Here is a 22,124-nt window from a genome sequence, read left to right as displayed (position 1 = left end):
TGCTGCCGGGTTGAGTGGCTCCTATCCGGGCATGGGAGGTCGGGCTCGATAGCCCACCTCGTATCCCCCTTCTACTCTCGTCGGTCTCCCATTCTTCGTCTCTTATTTCTCGTCTCCCTTCTGCCGTGTCTCGTCTCCTCTCCTCGCGGGTTAGCCAGCCTTCAGCGGGGCGAAGAGAGGCGAGGAGGCTGTGATAGAGACGCGTGCTACGCGCACGTGTTAGCCGCCGGCGTGCGGGGCATTTAAATGGACTTTAAACGTCGTGGCGGTGTGCGCTTGTTGCCCACTGATGTAGCAGTAGCAACTCTTATGAGTACGAGTGTTGACCTTAACAGCTGTATTGCTGTGCTGATTGCGCGTGCTGTTAATGCTATTGGTTTGTATGTTGTATGTGTGTATGCTGTTTGACAGCTTGTAATAACAGTGCTTTTAAATGGACTTAAAACACGGGGGGGGGGGGGGGGGGCTCCGTTGCGTGTGCCGATTGATGTAGCGGCAGCGCTGCTCTAGATTATTAGTATCAGTGTTGACCTTAATTGTCGCATACTCTTGAAACTATTGGTCTGTGTGTATAGTGTTCTGACAGCTCGTATAAACAGTGTTTTTTTTTATATTGTTAATAATATAGCGGAGCTGGGCACTCGCAGGAAGACGGAGCCGTCATTTCCATGCCTGTGTCAATGCAGCATCATTTCAGTCCTGTCCCCAAGAACTCTATTGCTATTTTTGTCAACCATCTGTGTTGTTGAGATGGCGTTTAAGAGGCTAGTTCCAGTGTAGCTCGTTGTGATGTTAGTGTGAGACTCTTGTCATTGAAATTGAAGAACAGGCTGGCATCACTACATCGTCAATGCTGTGTCAGTATTGATACAGTATTGTGGCAGGTTCGTCACTGAGACATGTAATTATTATTATAAATACTATTGTTGAGAGAGTCTGTCAGAGGCTAGTTTAATTTCAGAGAGTGGACTGCTCGTGTAAGCATTGTGTGTCGTAGCAAGTGAGGAGCGCATTGGTTTCCCTACAGTACTGTCAGAATTGTCCCGAATACCTGCCTTATCGTATAATTATTGATAGAATTGTTATTGATACATCTTTTTATGGGCTTTTCCCTTATTGCCAAGCGTGTAACGTTAGGGATACGAGCCTTGATTAATTGTGAAAATTACATTGGCGTCAATGAATTATTTGCATTGTCTCTATTATTGGTACATTCATATAACCTCTCCATTCGAGAGGTTCAATTAATGTAATATTGTCGTTAATTGCTCCCTTATTCTTCTTAGTACTCACCATAATGTTGTTGCTGTTAATCCTGCGCGTTACTGCCCTTAAGAGTGTTGTGTTATTAATGTTATTGTTGTAAACACTGGAGTTTAAGAGGACTCATGTATTCCTTGCTCGACATGTATTTATTAGTCGTGCATTTAATTGCTGTATTTCTCCGAGTGTTAATTCTCCGCTTGGGTTACTATTCTACTGATCCATTCCGTTGTTGTTAATACCAATCATGCGTTTTGTTGACGCAGTGTTTATTGAGGTCATCTTCCTCACATTGCACAAATTGTCATCCCACGTGTGTCAGCATTGCCCTTAATAGCCGCAATGGTTCGTTTTAAATGCTACCAAACCAACACGCGGCATGACTGTTGTTGACACAGCGTTTTAAGAGAGGCCCTGGCTATGCCCGTGTTGTGTCCCTGCTTGACAGCTGTCAGACGTGGCTTGTACATCTGCCCAGCCGTGCATACAGACAAAAAGCCCCCGTTTAGCCTTAACAGACTGTTGGGGCAAGTGTGGTTAGCGAGCCAGCTATGAAGGCAGGCACGTCACACGATGGGGTGGGTGGCCAGCACCACGCCCGGCCTCCTTTGTCTCCCCGGTGGCGATGTTTACATTTAAGGCTGAGTCGACCTGAGTGAGGCCCGGGAACGGTTCAGATCATCGTCACCAGTGTTGGCCGTGACCGGGAATCGAACCTGGGTCTCCAAGTTCGTAGCACAGCGTGCTAACCGCTCCGCCACATACATAACATGCATGCAGAAAGACAAAGATCCCCCGTATAGCCTCAACAGACTGTTGGGGCCAGTGCTGTTGGCGAGCACACACATGCAGCACACACAGCAGCGTCTTCAGAGCTTCGCAGTTGTTACTCAGTGTCGTCCGCTCTTCTGGGCTGCGTGCTCCTACGTGCAAGAGCATCCGTCGCTTCTTCTCTCGCCTGCACGTCTCTTTTTGTGGTTGCTGGAAATCCCGTGCGGGCGAAAACCGGGAGGGCTTTCCCCCCCTTTGGCACGATTAAATAAATAAATATACCCCACACCCCCAAAAGCTATGCCATAACTGAACATACATACATGCCTATGGATATAGGTTTACGCAAAAGACATTATGTGTGTGTACACGCGAATGCCGTTTACCATAATGATGTATACGCGTGCACGTGTCCATACCGTGTCAACCCATACGGTTTACCCCGTATTCTTGAACAGGAAAATTTAGTTTTCAGGTCCATACGGCGTACAGCCGTTTCAATACGGGGGGAAAAATCCTATTTTTGTCCATTTGTTAGTGTTTCTCGCTTGTGCTGGGATTTTGCGGGATGAACGTTGCGATTTATAAGGGCACGGGGTGACCAATAAGGTCTGAATTGGTCTGTAATAAGGTCGGGCAGTCTCTTAGACAATCCACTGCTGGATGAGGGGCCTTCCGACGCTATTCGGGGCATGGAGGGGGGGGTTGTTTGACCCGTTTGGTCACAGCGCAGATAGGTGAAGGTGGCCAGCCATAGACGCAGGAGCAGAGGAGTACCGTATAACAATGGCCCTTTAAAAGCAATGCCCCTCTGCTGTCCACCACACAACCCCACGATCTGTAGCCAATGTTGGTCCCGCAAGCCAAACGCTGTTCAGGCTCAAAACATCCTGCCGAGCTTCCGAAACCTTCCGATATCTGGTGGCTTTTGGTCATAATCTTTAAGCACATATAAATGACACCGATTATAACCTGCTCCACAGACTATTTTATATTTGCACTATAATGCAATACTTCGGTATACGTAGTTGTACAGCGTGTATTATTAATTCTACATGCAATCGGTGATTAAATTATCAACGTATTTTTCCTGGCTTGGAAGCTCCACGTTTCGTGTGTGTGTACATATCAATGAGTGTGCGCTGTGTTTGTAGTGTGTGTGGTCTAAACGATATTGCACACACCGTGTGTAGTGTTAACACACTCACACGTGCGGTACGGTAGCTATTTGTTTTTCATATACCTACCGCCACTGTAGTATGTTTCAAACATGTTTTAGTGCCGTGCCTTGTGTGTTGCCTGATTTACAACTGTAGGCTGCAACAAGCACACCGTTTGGCTGTAAATGTCGGCCTTTGAAAGCTGATTTCCTTGCTGGACAGAGTTTTCGGGGCATAATTTATAGGAGGCTGAGACACGTGCCTTTTTTTGGGGCTGTTGTGCACGCCGAGGGCATGCATAGAAATTATGTTCGTTAAGTGTGTTTATCAACGTTGACGTCTGTCCCTGTATTAGCGGCACTGTTTGGCATTATTGTGTTTATGTAACGCAGTCCTATTTAATTAGCAGCTTTCAAAATGCCGACGTACAATAAACTGTGATATGCCGTGATTGCAGTTGCATGAGAATGTATTTTAATGTTCAAATCGAGTGCATTTAAAAAAAATGTTGCGGTATACGATGAAATGTGTTAGTAGTAGTGGTAGTTGATTTTGAATCACCCTGTGAGTCAAGAAGTTTTAAATCGGGTTTTCATCAATTAAAAAAAACCATCACCACCGCTTCTCTGACATATATGCGCAAGTCACAATAAAGAAATAAACAATAACAAATAAGCGAAAAAAAATAGATAGCAAATCATAATCGCAATATAAAAATGGTCCTCTTTAAAAAAAGAAATAATACAGTAATTGCATCTTTGCAGATTCATTGACTGACTGAAACACAACACAGCTTGATGCAGTCTTCATTAGTTTAAATCATTGTCGTAATGGAGACATTGTCACTTCTGTAACATACATTACAATAAAAATAACTATAAAATAAACATGTACAATAACAAACGTGTAGCAGTGTAATATTGCTTGTCTGCCATTGTTTGACAGCTGCCCCCACAAGTCATTTTCATGCATAATGTAATTGCATTTGCGTTAACTATTTTCCAGGTAACCATATTGTTTTCTGTAATTACTTGCATTTAAATTGAGCGACAGTGGCACATTGCTAAGCCGATCAGAAACGCGGCAGAAGTCGTTTTGTGAGGTTTTTGTTGATGTTTTTTTTACACCAAAACCGATGAGGCAGGCGAGTCTGGTTTGGCAATACCATTTTAGCGGGCGTGCTTCTTTCGCGCCCCCCCTTTTGCCTGAATAAGAATCGCCTCCTTCCAGGGGGGCACCACCAGCCTGGCCTCAAACACTGCCTCCGGAGACCCCCCCCCCGCTCGCCGCTTGCGCTGCTTGCTGCTTCGTGCCCACGTGCGCAGTTCGCGCTGCCCGTGGCCCTTCTAGCGGCGGATTTGTTGCTGTTTTGCAAATGGTCACGCACTCGTAAGTTACGCTGGGGGTGTCCGATCAGCCTTAGCTGCCCACGCGCCTTGTGCGCGTGTGCGGAGCGCGCGTGTGCGGAGCTCCGCTCGCGAACGGAAGAGAATCCCTGCACCCCCTTCTCTCTCTCTCTCTCATATGTGGTGGTGTCCTCCTGCTGTTTAAGGTCACCGCATTTCTGCAGCTGGCAATAATTTTTATCTTAAAGCCTTCATCCAACGGTGTTTCGTACCCCACCCACCCACCCACCACCACCAACATTCCGCTTAATTGAGAGTAGTTGGCTAATTATATTCGCTCGGACAATTATGTTGCAATAATGCTGAAGGATCTGCATTGGATTTCTGCCCGCCGAGGTTACCCATGCGCGCATATCAATTAAGGTTTCTCGGTGCTGCGATTTTCGCTCGGTGTTTTGTTGACGCCGCTGTCGTTGTTGTTGCTGCTGCTACTGCATACCAATCGGCGGCGTTTGAGTGAGCCTTCGACTGGCAGGTAACGTCCAACCCGTATGTTAATTCGCCGCTGTCGAGAGGACTTGAAACTTCAGCTTTAAAATGCTGTTACTTTTCCCTGTTGACACTGAATTATTGATTTCGAGCACAAAAAGGAGCTGACCTCTTTATCCCTTTAACCTCTAGCTACTAGGCATATTGTCTCTTGTCTGCACGAATGCCCTTTCTCCTTAAGGACACTGTTGTACCTCGTGGGGGGATGTCTTTCTCACGTTTGAAAAAAAAGCCAATTCCCATATTTAATTTATAGATTACTAACGGAATATTACCGCCACCTTTGAAATGGCCTTCAGTATGTGGGCCACGGTTGTGCTCTGCATAATGACCATTTTTAAAATGAAATATTAGGCTTTGCTTTATTTACCTCATTAAAACAATGAAAAGTACTGCTTTTGGCCTAATTGGGTGATTAAAAATGTCTCAGGTGTTCACTGCAGCATGAAAAGAACGTCTGGTATTTGGTCCTAAGCCACGCGCAGGTGATAACACACTGCTCAACGCACGGGTTAATATTTCTGCAATTACAATACAGCTCAGCTGTATATAATTGAAGGTTGTGAATTCATAATGTGCACCTTTACTCATACTAACTGTACAAATATGTTAACGCCAATCATGAGAGTATGGTCGTCATTGTTCTCTTGATGAAGCCAATGGAGATCGCAGCCAAATTGATTTCTTTTGCACCTCGCAGATGGCGAGCAGCCGTTTCAATTGCGCACTTCTTGAGGCGTCCAAATCGGCCTGGAAAATAAACAGCGGCTCGCTTTCTTTTACCGATGCGCACCTCCCCAAATTCCTCAGCACCACCAATATATGAATGGTTCTTTACTTCTGTCATCATCATCAGCCATGGGCAATCCTCTGCTTTATGACAGCCTCCCCAAGATCTGCCCAGCGCCTGCACACGAGCTAATTTAATTGCTCCATCTCTTGGGTGGACGTCCTATAAGGCAAATTCCATTTTTTCCTACCGTGTACGATGTAAAATCTCGCAGCTGCAAGCCCTGTTGTTCCGTTTTTTTACGTAACGTACCTTACACAAGCTGATAAAAAAAAAGGTAATTCCTTTTTCTTTGCTTGACTCTACCATATTTTTGCTTTGTGAAGCGTGATCGTGGTGACATTTTTATTGCACTCTTGGTCTGTTGTATAAGAGCATTTCTGCACAAGCCTGTCTCATTTTCGGACAATGATTCTATTAAATGTGAACGTACACATTTTTACAAGTGAGCATTGCTTCCAGTTGTAGAATATTAAATATCACTATGCCTACTGGGCACAATCTGTAAGAATGAAAAGACGCGAGTGCGCACCTGTGGTTTTTATATAGCTAACCTATGAACAATATTCCTCGCACATATCCACGTTTCTGCTCAAAACGTCAACACTGTTTGTACAAACCGACGATTTTAATCACGTGTTCAAATATATACACGCTTTACGTTCCTCCAGTTTTATTACGATTGTGTTCTTGGCGTCACGTTATTGGATAAAACTCCGATCTGATCTCTCGCAGAGCACTGCAACCCTTGGTGTTTGAAAACGATCTGCCAAAGGAAATGTCACACAACTACAGTGCCATGAGATGTCTGCAAGTGCCCTCCAGTCCATGCAATAGGGGGCAGCACTTTTCCACTTGCTCTGCCACTCAGAGTAATCTTCATCACTTGGCCAGTGAAACCCATCTTGTTAAAATTCTCAGACCTGGAATTTGGGCAATTTAAATGCAAGAATTGTATTTCACGTCGTATCTTTTGTGTGTGTGTGCATAGATTCGTGACGATGCCGAGACTGTCAACACTGTAGATGAGAGAGCCAGGTTTTAATTGCAAGTTGCTTGCTTGGAATCGAACCCAGGATCTTCAGTGTGCCAGCTCAGCACTGTGACCTTTTGAGACACCCGACGACCCTAACTCAATTTTAGTCAATAAAAATCGTAGACATTAATGTGTTTTTTTTCATATTAAAATTATAGTACCAAAACTAAATAGTATAAAATAATATCACAGTGCGATTTTATCCACGATACAGCAGCAGTCTGTTAAAATTAACGTCCCAACAAATAAACTGAAGCATAGCACCATGTTGTAACGATGTAAACTTATTGGCATGTGATATTTACTGTGAAGAAACCGGTAATAAAAGGGAAGCACATGAAGCAGACGTTGCAATAACAACTGCGTTTCAATAGCCTAGGTTTTATTGGACCATTTCTTACGATGGAAATCCCCAAAAAGTTTGAAAAGCAGTAAAAAATTGGATGACGTGGTCCCATATTTGGCCACATTTGTTTTAAAAGTCAATAAATGGCACGTTGCTGAATTATATTTCTGCGGAAATGTGTCCGAGATTATCTGCAAAAGCTGAAAATACCAAATTCCTAGCATACAGTACCCTACGATGCAATTCGTCTTGGTTTTTCTGTAGCTTAAGAATGCTAAGGTATCTCAAGACGCCGCACAATCGTGACAGGGCAATACATCACAAGGGTGCGGTGAGGATAAAGCAGATATTAACACAAAAATATTCGGCTTTGATGCGCTCTGTGTATGGGTCATAGCAAGGCACAGTACTTATATAAAGCATCCAGAGAGAACACAGTTTAAAATCAATGTACAGAGGGCAAGTCAGATCCAAGGACGGAAAAGTAAACGGCTGTGCAAGACTGTAGGAACAGCAGAGGAGAATGAGTGACCTCCTTTTATGCAGATGCACTTGATTTGACGAAAATGAGTCTCCCCATCGCTAGCATTACGAAGCAGTGTTAACCTTTTAAACAGTCTTTATGGTGCATAAAACATTACAATTACCATTGTAATGACAAATGATCACAAAAATTGCATACTAAAAACAATATCTTTATTCAGCACAGTGCAGTAAATTTGAGGGTTGAAGCAGTGGTGCATTGGATAGCCCGCAGCGCTCCGAGCTCGACTCCCCGAGTTTGATTCCAGGCTACGGCACTGTGGCGAGATGTTAACTCCTTCGCCTGGCATGCAGGAGGTTATGAGTTCGTACCCAACCCTGACGTTTGGATAGTTGGAGTTTGCACATCTATCTCCCTGTGGTGGTGTGGAATTTTCTCCGGGTCGTCCGGTTTTTCCCCCCACATTAGAATGAACATGTGTTTAAGAGTATTTGGCTGTTATAAATTTCCACGTGATAAGCCACTTTGTTGAGTGATAATTTGTGGCCGGGTCACTTCTGAAAAAGACCCATATAGCTCAGTGGGCCTTACCTGGTAAAATATAACGTTTAGTTTCGTTGACCAACCCACACGAACCAGCCTAGTGTGGTGACGTACTCTACAGTTAAACAGCTCGCGTGGCTCACATGGCATGGGAAGGCCTTCATCCAGCAGTGGATCGACAAAGAGGTGAAATGTATTATTCCTGTATAATGAATCGGTCAACACAGTATCGAGTAGTTTGTATTCTTTTAATGTGTATTTAAATTCCCGCTATCTAGACGATACTTTAAAAATGCAATTAAGAGTGTTGTAATACAATTTGAAAGTGTTCAGTCAAATCGTACTTATGCTGCAGAGAACAATTCTAAAATTTTAAAATACTCCGAATGAAAACTGCGCGGTGGTGCTTACAGGTGCAGTGGGTTAGTTAACTGCTCCTGTGAACTCGGCATCCTGAATTCTATTGCCACTCACGGTTAACATCGGTGGCGAGTGATACCTGAACCGTTCCTGGACACCCCACACTTCTGCACCCCCCCACCCCCAAACCTTCCCCCCGCTTAACCAGCCTCCACCGACCAAAGTGGTGAAGTATTATCACACAAACAGACTCTGTAACCCACACGGGGTAGGGATACTTTAATACAGCAGTGCTTTGACTACAGCGGTCACACAATCCCATTTAAATACAACATACTCTAGACTGAATGGAAACGCCTAATACAGATTCTTACGCGTGCTTTTCGATCCAAGTATCATGAACTTAAGCATCGATATTAACCGATGAATTGATGCCATTGAATGCCAATCTGAATTTCCCCTGTTCACAGACGCTCATTTGGTGAACGAGGTTTACAGCCGAAGGACACGTTGCCATGCAGTGCAATAACTCAAGCTCTGCATTGTTACGGAGGGTCATCTTCATGGACAAATGATTACGGTGTGCCGGGCTGTCTCGGAGGGCTAATGCCTGTGTCTGGGTACCGAGCCAGCTCATGAAGCTGTTGCCCCAGTAGGGTGATGCACGTGCAAGTTTTTTTTTATTCCCCGTCAGCTTGTCTCGGTTCAGTTACTGACGATTGCACAAGGAACAAAAAATAAAATCCACGTCTTCAGTCAAAGCCCACATCTCTCAATTGAGCATCCGGAGAGACCCTCCAATGTTGGCGGGGGTCACATGTCAGTGGTGGAAATTCCACATTTCCATGCTGGGGGCAGTCTTCCCTCGTAGCATGACCATGAACTTTATTGAGCTGTAAACAGATTATTGCCCGAGATGGAGTGATGTGTTTTGTAGAGCTGAGAGTTGTGTGATACTAAAAAAAAAAATGACATGAGAATAAAAGGTGATACATTGCCATGACATCTCTATTAAAAAAACTCGACTAAGTTGAGCCAAAGCTGTACTGTTAATGTCAGGCTACACTATAACCATACCGTATTTCCAATTGTGAATCAATGCCCATGTTAACGAATTTGGAATTGATGTTCACGTAAAAATATTGAGCATCAAAGGCCGGATCTTTTTCGTGCTTTTTCATGTGACGATAGATATGTACGGTAATGTACTTTCATATCACAGTGCCTTCTGCAGGGCATGCAAGTCACTTTAATTTGGATGGGACACTGGGAGAAGTTGCGCATAAGCCTAGTGCAGAGCTCTCCTCTGCCTCGTCAGGCGTCAGTGATGACATCATGTAACATGATTTTTATTCTTGGTTCTCTTGGTAAAGTCACGTAGAATGGAAATAATAAAATAAGAAAAATAAAACATAAAATAATTCTCACGACGTTTCGGCCATAACGCAAGCAGCCGTCCTCAGGTGAAGAACAGGTCTGTCGAGAAGACAGTCTGAATGACACACCCCATGCTTGGAGCGTTTATTTATTTAAGCTGGGATGGAGGGGGGGGAAGAGCGCCTTGACAAAATAATTTGCAAATCAAGAGGAATTTATTCTTGGTTCTCTTGGTAAAGTCACGTAGAAGGGAAATAATAAAATAACAATATTACTTTATTATTTCCCTTCTACGTGACTTTACCGAAAGAACCAAGAATATGAATCCCTGCAGTCACGAAAGCTTTAAATCGAAACGTGATTTTGATTCCTGGGTAGTAAGTGTTATTTCTAATTGCTTATGCCTCAAAAGTATAGAAAATTACTATTATTCCCCACAAACTTTGCTTTTGTGACCAGGACTTTACGTGAAGGAATGACACAAATGAACACGTTTTCTCATTGAAAATAGCAATTAGAAATAACATTTTCTATCCAGGAACAAACATTTGTTTTGTTACACAGTGTATAATAATGCCATTTATTCATTGAAGCCTCACTGAGTCTTAATACTCCTTTTCAAGATGGTCCTGTTTTGAGATATTTCGTCAATTTTAGGAACCGGAGTACACAGAATATTTGCGTACATGGGGCAATGACACCGCTCCGCACGTATAGATTTAAGAATCCATTGCCCTTCTGCCATCTTCTGGACACCTCATAGCTCAAGCCCACACCACTTGGTATTCTTAGACAGCATCCTGCACAAATACTAACCAGGCTCAGACCTGCTTAGCTTCTGAGATCGAGTGAGATCAGGCACATTCAGGGTAAATTGTCTGCAGAGTGGTACGTGCGAAGAAGTGTGTCGTTTAAAAAAAAAAGTGCCGCGTTTGCAATAACACACTGGCAACGAAATTGACTCGATATAATGTAAAGAAAACAATATCCAGAAGAGGAAAAGTGAAAGTAAATAATTGCTCCATTCAAATAAGTATTTTGTGTTGTTACAGTGAGCTGCCACTTGAATTAGACGGTACATCAAGAGCGTTGCCACCCCAGATTAACAAGCCTTTTGGGCGATTGCGTTTTGGTGCTGACGCAAGCGTGTGTTTTCGGGGGACAGAGTCGTCATTATGATTTGTTGTTGTTGTTTTTGTTATGTTCCAGTTCGGCTCGTCATCCGCGAGGCATCCCACACGGCTGTGATTTTTTTCGTGCCGTCTGCGCCGGCGATGTTTTTAAGGATCGGAGCTTAGCTCCTCGCGGCGTCCACGGCCGCAGCTCTCTGGTCCCCTGAAAAGGGGGCTCTACCACGTGACGTCAGCCGCACGTGCGTCTTGCCCGCTACACTTTTAAGATGGACGATTTGAAGTTTTTGCGTGTTTGCATTTCCCGCGAGGCCCTTCCGTGTGTCTCGTCGTACATGTGGTGCCTACGTACGTGCAGGCGAGAGTGGGTACTGTGCGTTACTACTGTGAATTTCCCCCCCCTCCCACCGATTGCACTTTGTAGGTCTCCATTGTGTGTTTTCGGTTCGGACCGCGTGTTTGTCGGGCGATGATGTCGGATCTTTCGCTCCACGTGCTGGGAGCTTCGTCAGCTTTCTTCAGTTCCTGAAGCAGCATATGGAGCGAAACGCCGGGCATCATGCCGAACAACATCGTACAACGTAAAAACAGATCGCGGCTGTACCCATATCTTGTTTGCATATGCAAATTAAAATAAAACGAGCACGAGGGCAGTGATCTCATCTTGTTTTTTCCAATCCAGCTGCAGAAATTGCATAGGCGTACAACTCTTGAAGTCATACAAAGTAGTACTTGTTTTACTCACCCTCCTGAGAAATGAGGGTTTGAGTTGTTTACCGGTCGGGCATTGAACTCGCAAACGTCATATCATCATCCAAGTGCTCCAAGCAGAGTGCCGCCGATCTTAAATACATTTTTCTAATAAAAATTATTACGGTACATTTTTTGCAAAGTACGAACTATTTTATCGTGTGTGATCAAATCACTCGGAATGGGCCCGATCTGGTAAGCCAGGCAGTGTTGAGCCACCATGCATAAAAGACGTGTGTGCAGGTTTGTGTGCAGGTGGAGAGCGCAGAGGGCAGTGCAGCGAAACTCCACGTTTGTACTGTGCATCTACGTGCCTGACCAAATTGGTAAATTACGGTCGAATAATTCCCACAATCCCCATGCAGCATGGGGAGGCCCTCATCCAGCAGTGGTTTAAGAAAAGGGGCTGTAAAATGTTACGACAGTATTAGACTAACGTGTCGTTTGTCATCCCTTACCCCCTGCCATTTCTGCCCTGTATTCAAAGTTTGGCGTCAATACATTTGTTCTATGTCGAATATAAGACAAGTTGACACAATGCCACAGTGTCATTATGGCAAGGCGAGTACTGACACAATTTCCAATGATTTTATTTCTTCCAATTTTAAGGGGATATTGATTCATGTACACAATGCTTCATTTAAATTGTACAATTACGCTTTACTTATATTGTGATGTTTTTCCCCCTTGACCGGATTATTGGAAGGCGCTGTATGTTTTAACATTCACAAGAACGGCATTCACACTTTATATTCTTGGTTCTTTCGGTAAAGTCACGTAGAAGGGAAATAATGAAATAAAGAATATGAATCCCTGCAGTCACGAAAGCTTTAAATCGGTATTCACACTCATTATTTCCAAGTTTGTACAATGTAATATTGTACGATGTTTTATATACAGCATAGAATATGTATGATGAATGCTGTATGGAATGGTATTTTCATTTAGCTTGCACACATGTGGCTTTGGACCAAAAGGAGGCTGTCAGTAGCAATGACATACTCCTCCAGTCTTAACACAGAGCGGTTGAGGACTGGCTTGGCCATTAATCTGGCCAATATGAAATCTGGACCACGAGCAGCATGCATGCAGCATTGGAAGCGAAGGGCAGTGTGCGAGCCCATGGCACTCAAGGCATCTGGCAGAGCTGCGACTGTGCTGGCAGATTTGTGGTTGAGCCATGGAATATAGAGGTCAATTATTATTATCAATGTAAATGGGAGAGAAAATAAAATCATCTCCCTTGCTGGAGATATTTTTGGGCGAGTTTTTTGTAAAGTCTTGTTGTTGTTGTTGGTGGTAGTGGTTTGTTTTTAATACGTATATTTTATGTTAGTTTTTGTTAACGTGCGGTGTAGTTTATGCTGCAACGTGTGATTAAAAAACAGAAGTATTGACGAAATAAACGTATTTGAGATTCATCACGCTGGCTTCAACAGACGCGGGACTGGCTGTGCATATAAAAGCTTGGGTGGGGGGGGGCGAGTCTGTCCTTAGAACATTGGCAAATTCGATGGCGAATAACTCAATAATGTCTCAAGATAAAATTTCACAAAAAGTCCGTAATTAGTTAGGTCTGTAAGCTGTCCAGGCTGGTTAAATGACACAACAATTCCAAATTGGTCTTTTTTATCATCTCACTTGGCCCAAATTTTGTCCCATGATTTTTTATTCTTTAGATGTTATTAATTAAAACTCCTGTCGTTCCTATGTTCTCATGGGCATTTATCTTAAAAAAATTTTAATTTGTTAAGTTATAATCAACTGCTGCTTGGTACATTTACAATAAACGAATGTTGTGGTTCCATAATGTTTTGGTTGCATTTTTTTCTCTATTTGCATGATATGAGTGCATAAATAAAATGAGTCTCAGCATTCAGAGAGGATTATTTTGGGTAAACAAACACAATTATTACAGATAATACATTGTGCATATGTAAACAGTATAATGACTATGCACTCGACATGTTATTAATCCAGGATGATTCATGTTCTTTTTATATACACATTTACAAAATGTCATCACCAAAATCATTATTGCCTATGACCAAATGACCATACATTTACCTGACCTTATCGAACCTTAGAAGTGAAGCTGCTTTGAGTCTGGTAAAGTAGCGTAGTGGTTGGCACACTGCGCTGCCAACCTGGTGACCCAAGTTCGATTTTCCCACGCACGGGCAGCACCAGTGACGATTATCTGAACAAGTCCTGGACCGATAATTGTTTTTTTACCCTTCTATCTGGCAACAAAACTGACACCTTTTTTTACAAGGAGTCATGTTTACATAGACCACAATACCTGCAGTCATAATGCAAACAAAAAACATAACTCTGATAATGTACACTGTCCTTGAAGTTTATTGGTCCACACCCGAGACAGCTTTCCTTAGCGCCTAGTCTCACATGGGTTGGACCAGATGACGCCAAAAGGCGCAGGTTCCAATGGTGTATAAGTCCTGGACCCTACTACCCTCACTCAATTCAGTCTCTAATGAATACCTGGTGCGGTGTGCAAACATCGCCACCTGGGGACAAAGGCGGCCGGGCGTGGTGCTGGCCACCCACCCCCTCGTGTGCCGTGCCAGCCCTCATAGGTGCTCGTTAACAGCACTTTGCCCAAAAAGTATGTTCGGGCTATAACGGGGGACTTTTGTCTGTGGATGGGTGACCGCCAGGGCGTGTGGTTGTGAGGTGGCCAGGAAATGTTATTTTACCTGTCATACTTCCAGTGGTAAAGTACGTTTAAAGTACTCAATGTTGCATATGGCATAATACCGCATTATGTAATTGCGTAATGCACACACGTTATGCGATTTTGTTTGTCACATCACGATGAGCACAGCTGGATGCTTAGACTGAGATGATTTTTCACTTTCAGCACTTTGGATTGAGGTCATTTGTACTCTGATCATTTTGTTTAAATACCCACTTTATATATATATAGTTTTGTTTCAATTGCATCCGCCCTTGCGTATGTGTACGGTACCTATGGCATATGGTTGTATAATGGCAACATGTGCTTCATCGGCACACATCCCCGGATTTTATTTATGTTTTCTAGCTTCCTGCAGTGTCACTCCAAAAAGCAGATGGCTTTTCTTTGTACTTTTCATGACCATAAATAACGTACGGATTGCCATAAAAACATCACCGTCCTTAACGTAATGGATGAATAGAAATGTTAAATGAAAGAAATAAAATTGCCTCGCTGCCTGTTTGCACTTTGCAGTTAAATTATGTCATTGTCAGACTTTGAAAGGGAAAAACTAAATAAAATGTGACATTGGAAGTGCGTTATGATCCTTGACGTTCGATGCTGTGGCTAAAGTTCACTTATCCATACTAGCTCTACCAAATACTTGGCAATGTTGTCATACCCCCTAACATCAATGGATACGTGCTCTATTTTTTTTCTATACAGATGCCGCTTTGAAAGAAGCCCTATTTTACTGTAACTTTCTGTCATCTCATACCCAGAACTTGTAGATTCTGTCCTATTTTATCCTGCTGTCCATATAAATTTTGTACGTACAGTACATCCCAATTTTTTGTGGTGAGATGTTCATGATCTCGCCTGGTGTACAGGAGGTCATGGTGGGTTCGATCCTGACCCTGACGCCTGCTGCTGTATATTTGGAGTTTGTGTGTTCTCCCCATAGTGGCACGGATTGTTCTCCGGGTCCACCGGTCATTTCTGACAAAGAGCTGTATAGCTCAGTGGGCCTTACCTGGTTAAACAAGCGTAGTTTATCGTTTAGAAAAGTAAAGGTTCAGCCCCTCCAATTGCTCCTCTCACGGCGCTTACTGTCGGAAGGGGACCTTCGCTGGAGGGAGCTCAGCAGAGATCCTCCACGTAGGGAAAGGTGGAGAGGGTATTTGACCTGCTCTTCCACGTTGGCCAAACATCTTGGAACGTGCGGGGCATTACCCACACTTTACCCCACCGCGTGTGACCTGCCGATTCACTAACCGCATTGCACCCATGTACACTACAGGGTGGACAAAGGAAGTGGCAATTCAAGGGGACAATGCGCCATTGTTTTAGCTGCCGTGCCGGGAGATTTAATCGAACTGGCGACCTCTGGATTTCAAGTCCGGTGTGCTCGCCATCACACCACGGTAGCATGCCGTGCACACATATACTGTACAAGTAAAAATTATGTTTTATTTTTATTATTTTATTACTTCCCTTCTACGTGACTTTACCGAAAGAACCAAGAAGATGAATCCCTGCAGTCACGAAAGCTTTAAATCGAAAAGTAAAAAAACCATCATGTAGCTGATTCCCATCTCCATCTTTGATCATGAGCCTTTGGATGAAAATGCTCTGTTCTTACGGTAGGGACCAGTCTCTCCGTAGGACAGCTAATACAGCATCGACTTCCCATTGAGTGATCCAGGCTCATCAGATATTGCCCATGATGATAATGATAATCGTGATGATGATGATATGAATGAACCAAGAATGTTAACATTGGGAGCATGCTTGTAATCGCCTGATCTATATCCAAAACATGCGTACCATGTAACATATCTAAATTAGTATTCTGGAAGAAAAAAACGCCGTTACATTACCCACCACTATAGTACTTGTTAATGAACTCTGCGTGTTAATGAAATATATAGAGCAAATGCAATTGACCCATTTGTAACATTGGCTTTTGCATGTTTAAAGTTTTGTAATTGTCTTCATGTACTGTAAATATTTCTGGGTGACTGTATTGCATTTACATTACTGCAGTTGAACGATCATTGTTACGTTAAGATGTTCATTCCGGATTTATATAAATCTATATTTGAATTTTCCATAGCCTACTTGTACCGACGCGTTCCAAATAGAACGGTGTACAAAAATATATCCCGTGCGTGCGGCGCACAGATTTGTGTTTCGGGGCAGATTTATGCACGCATGCTTGGCTGCCAAGGCATTGTCCAAGTGGCCTGATGCTGATACATTTCCATGGGCTGACTGCAAGGGGTGAATTAAAGATAAGCTTCTCTGAGTAAGGAGGTGAGGTTTGATAAAGGACATACGATAACAAGGGCAAGATAAGGTCTTGATGCAGTTTGCTGAAAGCCAGGCACTAATACATTTTTAATTTGTATGCATTAATCATTTGCCCGTGCAGCGCTGGGCACGTCCGTTTGCAACCGATTCCGAGTGTGCGAGAGGTTCCACTGTACGCGGGCCACGGTGGTAATGAGCGAAGCGCCAACCGAAGCATCGCATGGAACCGTTTATGCGGATCGCGTTGGAAGTCTGCGCTAATTGAAATTTAGGTTCATTGCAAAACGGCGCCCCGAATAAAAAGAAAAATGACCACGTGGCCATTTCGCATACCGCCGCCATTCGCATTTCCTGTCAATTATTTCATGCAACAAACTCTCACGTGCACTCATTCAGTTGGGATGCATGTTTAGCACATGTTTAATGTGTGTGTGTGCCTTATTATGTATGCACGTTCCCCTAATCAACGGCGGTGCAATTAAAACCAATTACGCTGCTGTGATCGTGCATCACGTGGCTGCAATTTTTGCTTCTTATCGATGCACGAAATACAGCGGGCATGGGGAGACGCTGCCGTGATGCAACGGTTAACACACGTCACTTGTAAACGAAAAACTAAACAAAGCCTATGTGTTAAACTAAATTATTTAGTTTGAAACTATAAACTCAACTTTTGAAGGCCCACTGAGCTGTGTAGGCACTTTTCCTGAAGCAACCTTGTCACAAGTGATAGCCAGACGCAGTGGTTTATCACATGGAAAATTATCACAGCCAAATACTACTCTGAAGGCATGTTGATTCTAAATGCGGAGGGAAAAATCAGAGGTACCCGGAAAAAAAAAATCCACGCGACCACGGGGAGAGAGAACAAGTAAACTCCAAATATACAATCTTGATTTGAAGCTTTCGTGACTGCAGGAATCCATAATCTTTGGTTCTTTCGGTAAAGTCACGTAGGTATAAAATAAAATAAATCACGACGTTTTGGGCGCAACAAATATACAGCAGGAGGTCGGTTCACATCTCGTCACCGACGTGCCCTCAATCCAGAGGTCACCAGTTTGATCTCCTGGCAAGGCAGTTGAAGCAATGGAGGCAAGTTTTCTTCAATTTCCTGTCCATGCCCTCATCCCCCCACTGCCTCTTTCCAGCCAGCAGTCTTCACGGGCAATCCACAGTGAGTCGATCGCCAGGCCGCCTGTGGTGGGGAAAAAGTCCGGCTACTCCAAACTCCGTTTGGTCAGCATGGAAGAGTAGGCCCAAAATACTCTCTTAGAAAGGGGCTTTGAGAGTGGATGCCCTTCCGCCAGCAGTGGCGTGAGCAAGTCATTTTGCCGGGCAGTACCTCCCGCGACTTACAGTGGACGAATGTTGCATGTGTCCTTGTTCAAAATCGCGTTCGGGTCCGTATTGCTGGGCCACGTGCAGGCTGGTTCAGGGGCGAGCGTACGGACCATGGTTATGCCCGGCGTGTTCACCCACGTGCCCACGCCACACACTGTACGTGTACAAATGAATATTTTATGTTTGAGACGCCTGATGAAACGTGGAACTCGCAACGTTGGATGGAGGTTTCCTGCTTTTATGTCTGTGTCCATGAGTGCTTTGCGTGCGGAGAATTAGTCAGAAGCATCCCACGGGGGAATTGACTGATGCCGAGCCAAAGCATTGCCAGTCTAAAAATAAAGCCGAAATGTAAAATTCAAAAACCTGCAATTGGATTTTTTTCTTCTTCCTCCAAACGCAGCGCTGTTTAAAACATACTAGATGAAAATTGTATTTTTTATTCTCTGTTATTTATTTCAACATTATGCGCTGCCCATGGGATTATCTTTGCAAACCGGTATCATTTGTCTTATTTCTGTGTGTTTAATATATTTATATAAGCCTAGTGGATTGCGTCCTCTACATTGAAGTGGAACATTGGCTGCTCCTGGTGGCTCAAATCCCACCTCTACTGAACAGCATTGCAATGCTGCCAGTATTTTATCAGTAACCGGCCAGGTAGCATAATGGCGGAGCAAGCGGCTTGCAATCAGAAGGTCGCGAGTTCAAATCCTCGATGTGTTCTATTCTGCCCATCATCCCTGAAGGGTCGATAAAATACATATACCCCCCCCCCCCGCCATAGGATAGGGGAATTTTAACCATTGGCTCTCATTTGAGCAGGCAGTTGCATTGGCTTTTTTTCTTACTATTATTTTATTAGTGTGCCGTCTGCAGCGTAGACATTGAAGGCTGGTGTTTTTTTCACAAGTGTAGATCATCGTCAATTTCCATGTGTGATCCATGTCTTGGCGGGTAATATGCACTGATTAATAACTTTCTTCTTCAGGCACGTTGATAACGTTACTGGAACACAAGCTGAATGGGGAAAATCGCTGAAAAGTGTTCAAAAAAGCGTGGAGACATGCATGCTGGAATTACATTTTATTGAGAGGCAGAAAAATATAGCAAATGGATTAGGGAAAATCTAAAAGTTTTAGACGTCACGTTGGTTGCTAAGCAACGTGTCGGAAGGACGCGTTTGCGGGAAGGAGTGATGGCCGGTGGTCAAGGCTAATGTGAGAGTAGCAGCCAAGGGAGGGGACATGCCTGTCAGGAGATTGAGCGATGGCATCGGCTCGCGTACAGGAACGAGATTGATTGCATCGTTGCATTGCAGAACCTTGAGAGATGGCCTGGGAAGGCCTTCGTCCAGCAGTGGACTGATCATGGCTGATGATGATGAGGAACGTTGTCTACTGACCCGGTGGCACTGGTTAGAGTGCGTGACTCGCAATTGTCCAGTGGAGGGAAGAGTCGTATATAACAATGTTGAATTTACAACATTGGTTTAGCTTCCACCAATGGATTTGAGCAATGGCCCAACATTGTCTTGACTTGATCAAAATAATGACTGGATGAGGACACCTCTGCTGAGCTGGGAGGGTTCCCTGTCGAGCACAATGAGCTTTGAGATGAGGCTGTTAATTGTATCCAGTGCCATCTCATTCTTGTCCTCCCATCCAGATGAGAGCCCATTGAGACTACACGTTTATTTGGCAAGAGATACCCTGGATAACAAAAACAAAATTCAAGATACATTGGTGAAGGTGGGAAATATTTTCCAAAAGAAGATGTACAGTATGTTTATGTGTATACTAATGAAAATCATCTTTCACTTTGGACGTACGCATGTCTTATATTCTCGCTCGATATTTTCCAGAACGCCGACAGGCTGGCTCGGAGTTGGGATTATTGATGTAAGGCGCTGGAGTATAACATATGACTATCCTAAATAGACCTATATGCCAGTATTGTATCTGATAACATTATACCCTCTTCATTTAAGCCTACAATACTGCGGTATCATGAGGACTAAATGAGGTCCGATGGACGTGGTCTGACAAACAAAAAATCCCGGATATGCGTGCCACACTGTTCCGGCTGGATCGAAGCACTGCAACGTTCGTCACGAGCAAAGAACCTCCAACAGAGCCACCGTACGCGTAGCTCAACTTCAACGCTCGCCTAGCTTTTTTTGCCAAGAGCAACGTTCGATCAGTCGTGGCCGCCGAGAGTGACCGCGGTCAAAATCCACAGAGGGCTCCGCATGGAAACCTTGTGGCGTGGGTACGAAGATTGGCGCTCCGTCGCGGTGAACGATTCAAATTTGGAATTTGGCCGCCGCGTCTTCGGCGGGCGCGGTGATTTCAACGAAGCTCGTTAGCGCTGCATGCATGAAAGCAGACACCTCTGGCCCTCGTGGGTGGAGCAGCGTAAGTTCCAGTGACGCCTGTAAATGTGCATGTGGACCTCCAGGACCCCCGCGGGAGCACCTCGGGTGTTTTGTTGATTTGTTTTTCATTCGTACTAATTATATCCCGGTTGTGCGCGTTGGCCACCGAGGCGCAGAGAAATGCATTTTCCATTTCCTGTGTTACTTTTGGGGGGAACTACCCTGGGATGGTTATGAACAGCCTTCGTCTGATGTGTTCCGAAGGGCCGGCTTACCGACTGGTACAAAGCTGAGTCATTTCGGTTGTGCAAATGATGGTCGAAAGCCTTGCCATGGTGTTGTTTCAAGTGGTCTGAGCCCTGAGATGTTTGTTAAGTTGTGGGCACATTGGAAACTTAAGTCTGTTATAATTCTAAACGCTCAACGCTAGAATGTCCCCGCTCGCTTGAGCAATGGAGTGACAGTCATAGCTGTTGAGAACCGGCGGTGGAAATTTATCTTTTTTTTTATCATCTTCTGACTTGCGTCCCGATAGTGCTGTTGTTGTCATGCCATTAAACAACAACTCCATTCTGAACTCTCACAGCAGTGCATCACTCCGTCTTCGGGAGAGTTTGCAGAAAGAGATATCAAAGAACTAATTCTAAAATTCAAGTGACCTCTTAGCCACACTAAGGGGCAAAACTTTTCCCACCTGCCCCACACAGAGAGAAGTGTCCGTCACATGACGGGCCAACTGATGTTTATTTCCATTCTCGGAACTGGAATTTAACAAAATAAAGAGCAAAACCAAAATGTAATATCATTGTATTTTGTGCAGTGATGTGCGACCAGGCGGACACCATCAACTCCACTATCCCTGAGAACTCACTTTCATCAGGGGCAAGCTGCCTGCATTCAAACCCAGGATCTCATTGGTGCCAGCTCAGCACTTTGACCTCTGAAGCCACCCCTGCCACCACGTAATATCACATCTGTATGGCCAAGCCAGTATATCCACAACGCGACCGTTGTTAAACTTACCGAAAGAAGTGCAATCGTAAATTTGTCACGGCTTTTTTTTTTTACATCCAGTCATCAATGACTTGATTGAAAGTGAGACCGCAAAATGTGCTACGCATGAGAACCAGATTTGACCACCAGTGGCCACCAAAAAAAACGCCCACATCTACCATCGTAGTTGTGCTGCCACAACTGCTTTTGCATTGACATCCGTTCCTTCGAGCCACCTGGTCCGAGGGAGACTGGGAGATAACCCTGAAAATCCTTCAGCGCCGAAAGATCAAGTGTCCAGACCGCAGAACCGCAAAAGGTCAACACCATTAACAGTCAAAAGTGACCTCTGTGGTGTGAATGCAGGCCCTTAAGCAAGGGGCTAAATCTGTCTCAGCTTTTATTCCAAGCAACTTCAAAGTCATTTACATCTGTGCAGGAGATGTATAACTGAAGCTTCTGCGAGCTACTGCATTTTGTGCCACACCATGACG

At 44.2% G+C, this 22,124-nt stretch overlaps 1 protein-coding gene and 1 long non-coding RNA gene across 7 annotated transcripts in view; both read left to right on the top strand.

The window, feature by feature from the left end:
* Positions 1–22,124, top strand: part of LOC144728326 (calmodulin-binding transcription activator 1-like) — a 630,428-nt gene that overhangs the window by 248 nt on the left and 608,056 nt on the right. The window lies entirely within an intron of this gene.
* On the top strand, positions 470–21,274 carry LOC144728328 (uncharacterized). Its single transcript, XR_013587509.1, has 2 exons — positions 470–9,228; positions 11,235–21,274. It is a non-coding gene; the product is annotated as an uncharacterized LOC144728328 (long non-coding RNA).

Source organism: Lampetra planeri, chromosome 28 (assembly GCF_965212315.1).
Source record: "Lampetra planeri chromosome 28, kcLamPlan1.2.h2, whole genome shotgun sequence".
In the NCBI taxonomy this organism is placed as follows: domain Eukaryota; kingdom Metazoa; phylum Chordata; class Hyperoartia; order Petromyzontiformes; family Petromyzontidae; genus Lampetra; species Lampetra planeri.
The sequence above is the reverse complement of the archived record's forward strand: the minus strand, read 5'-3'. Positions and strand labels throughout refer to the sequence as shown.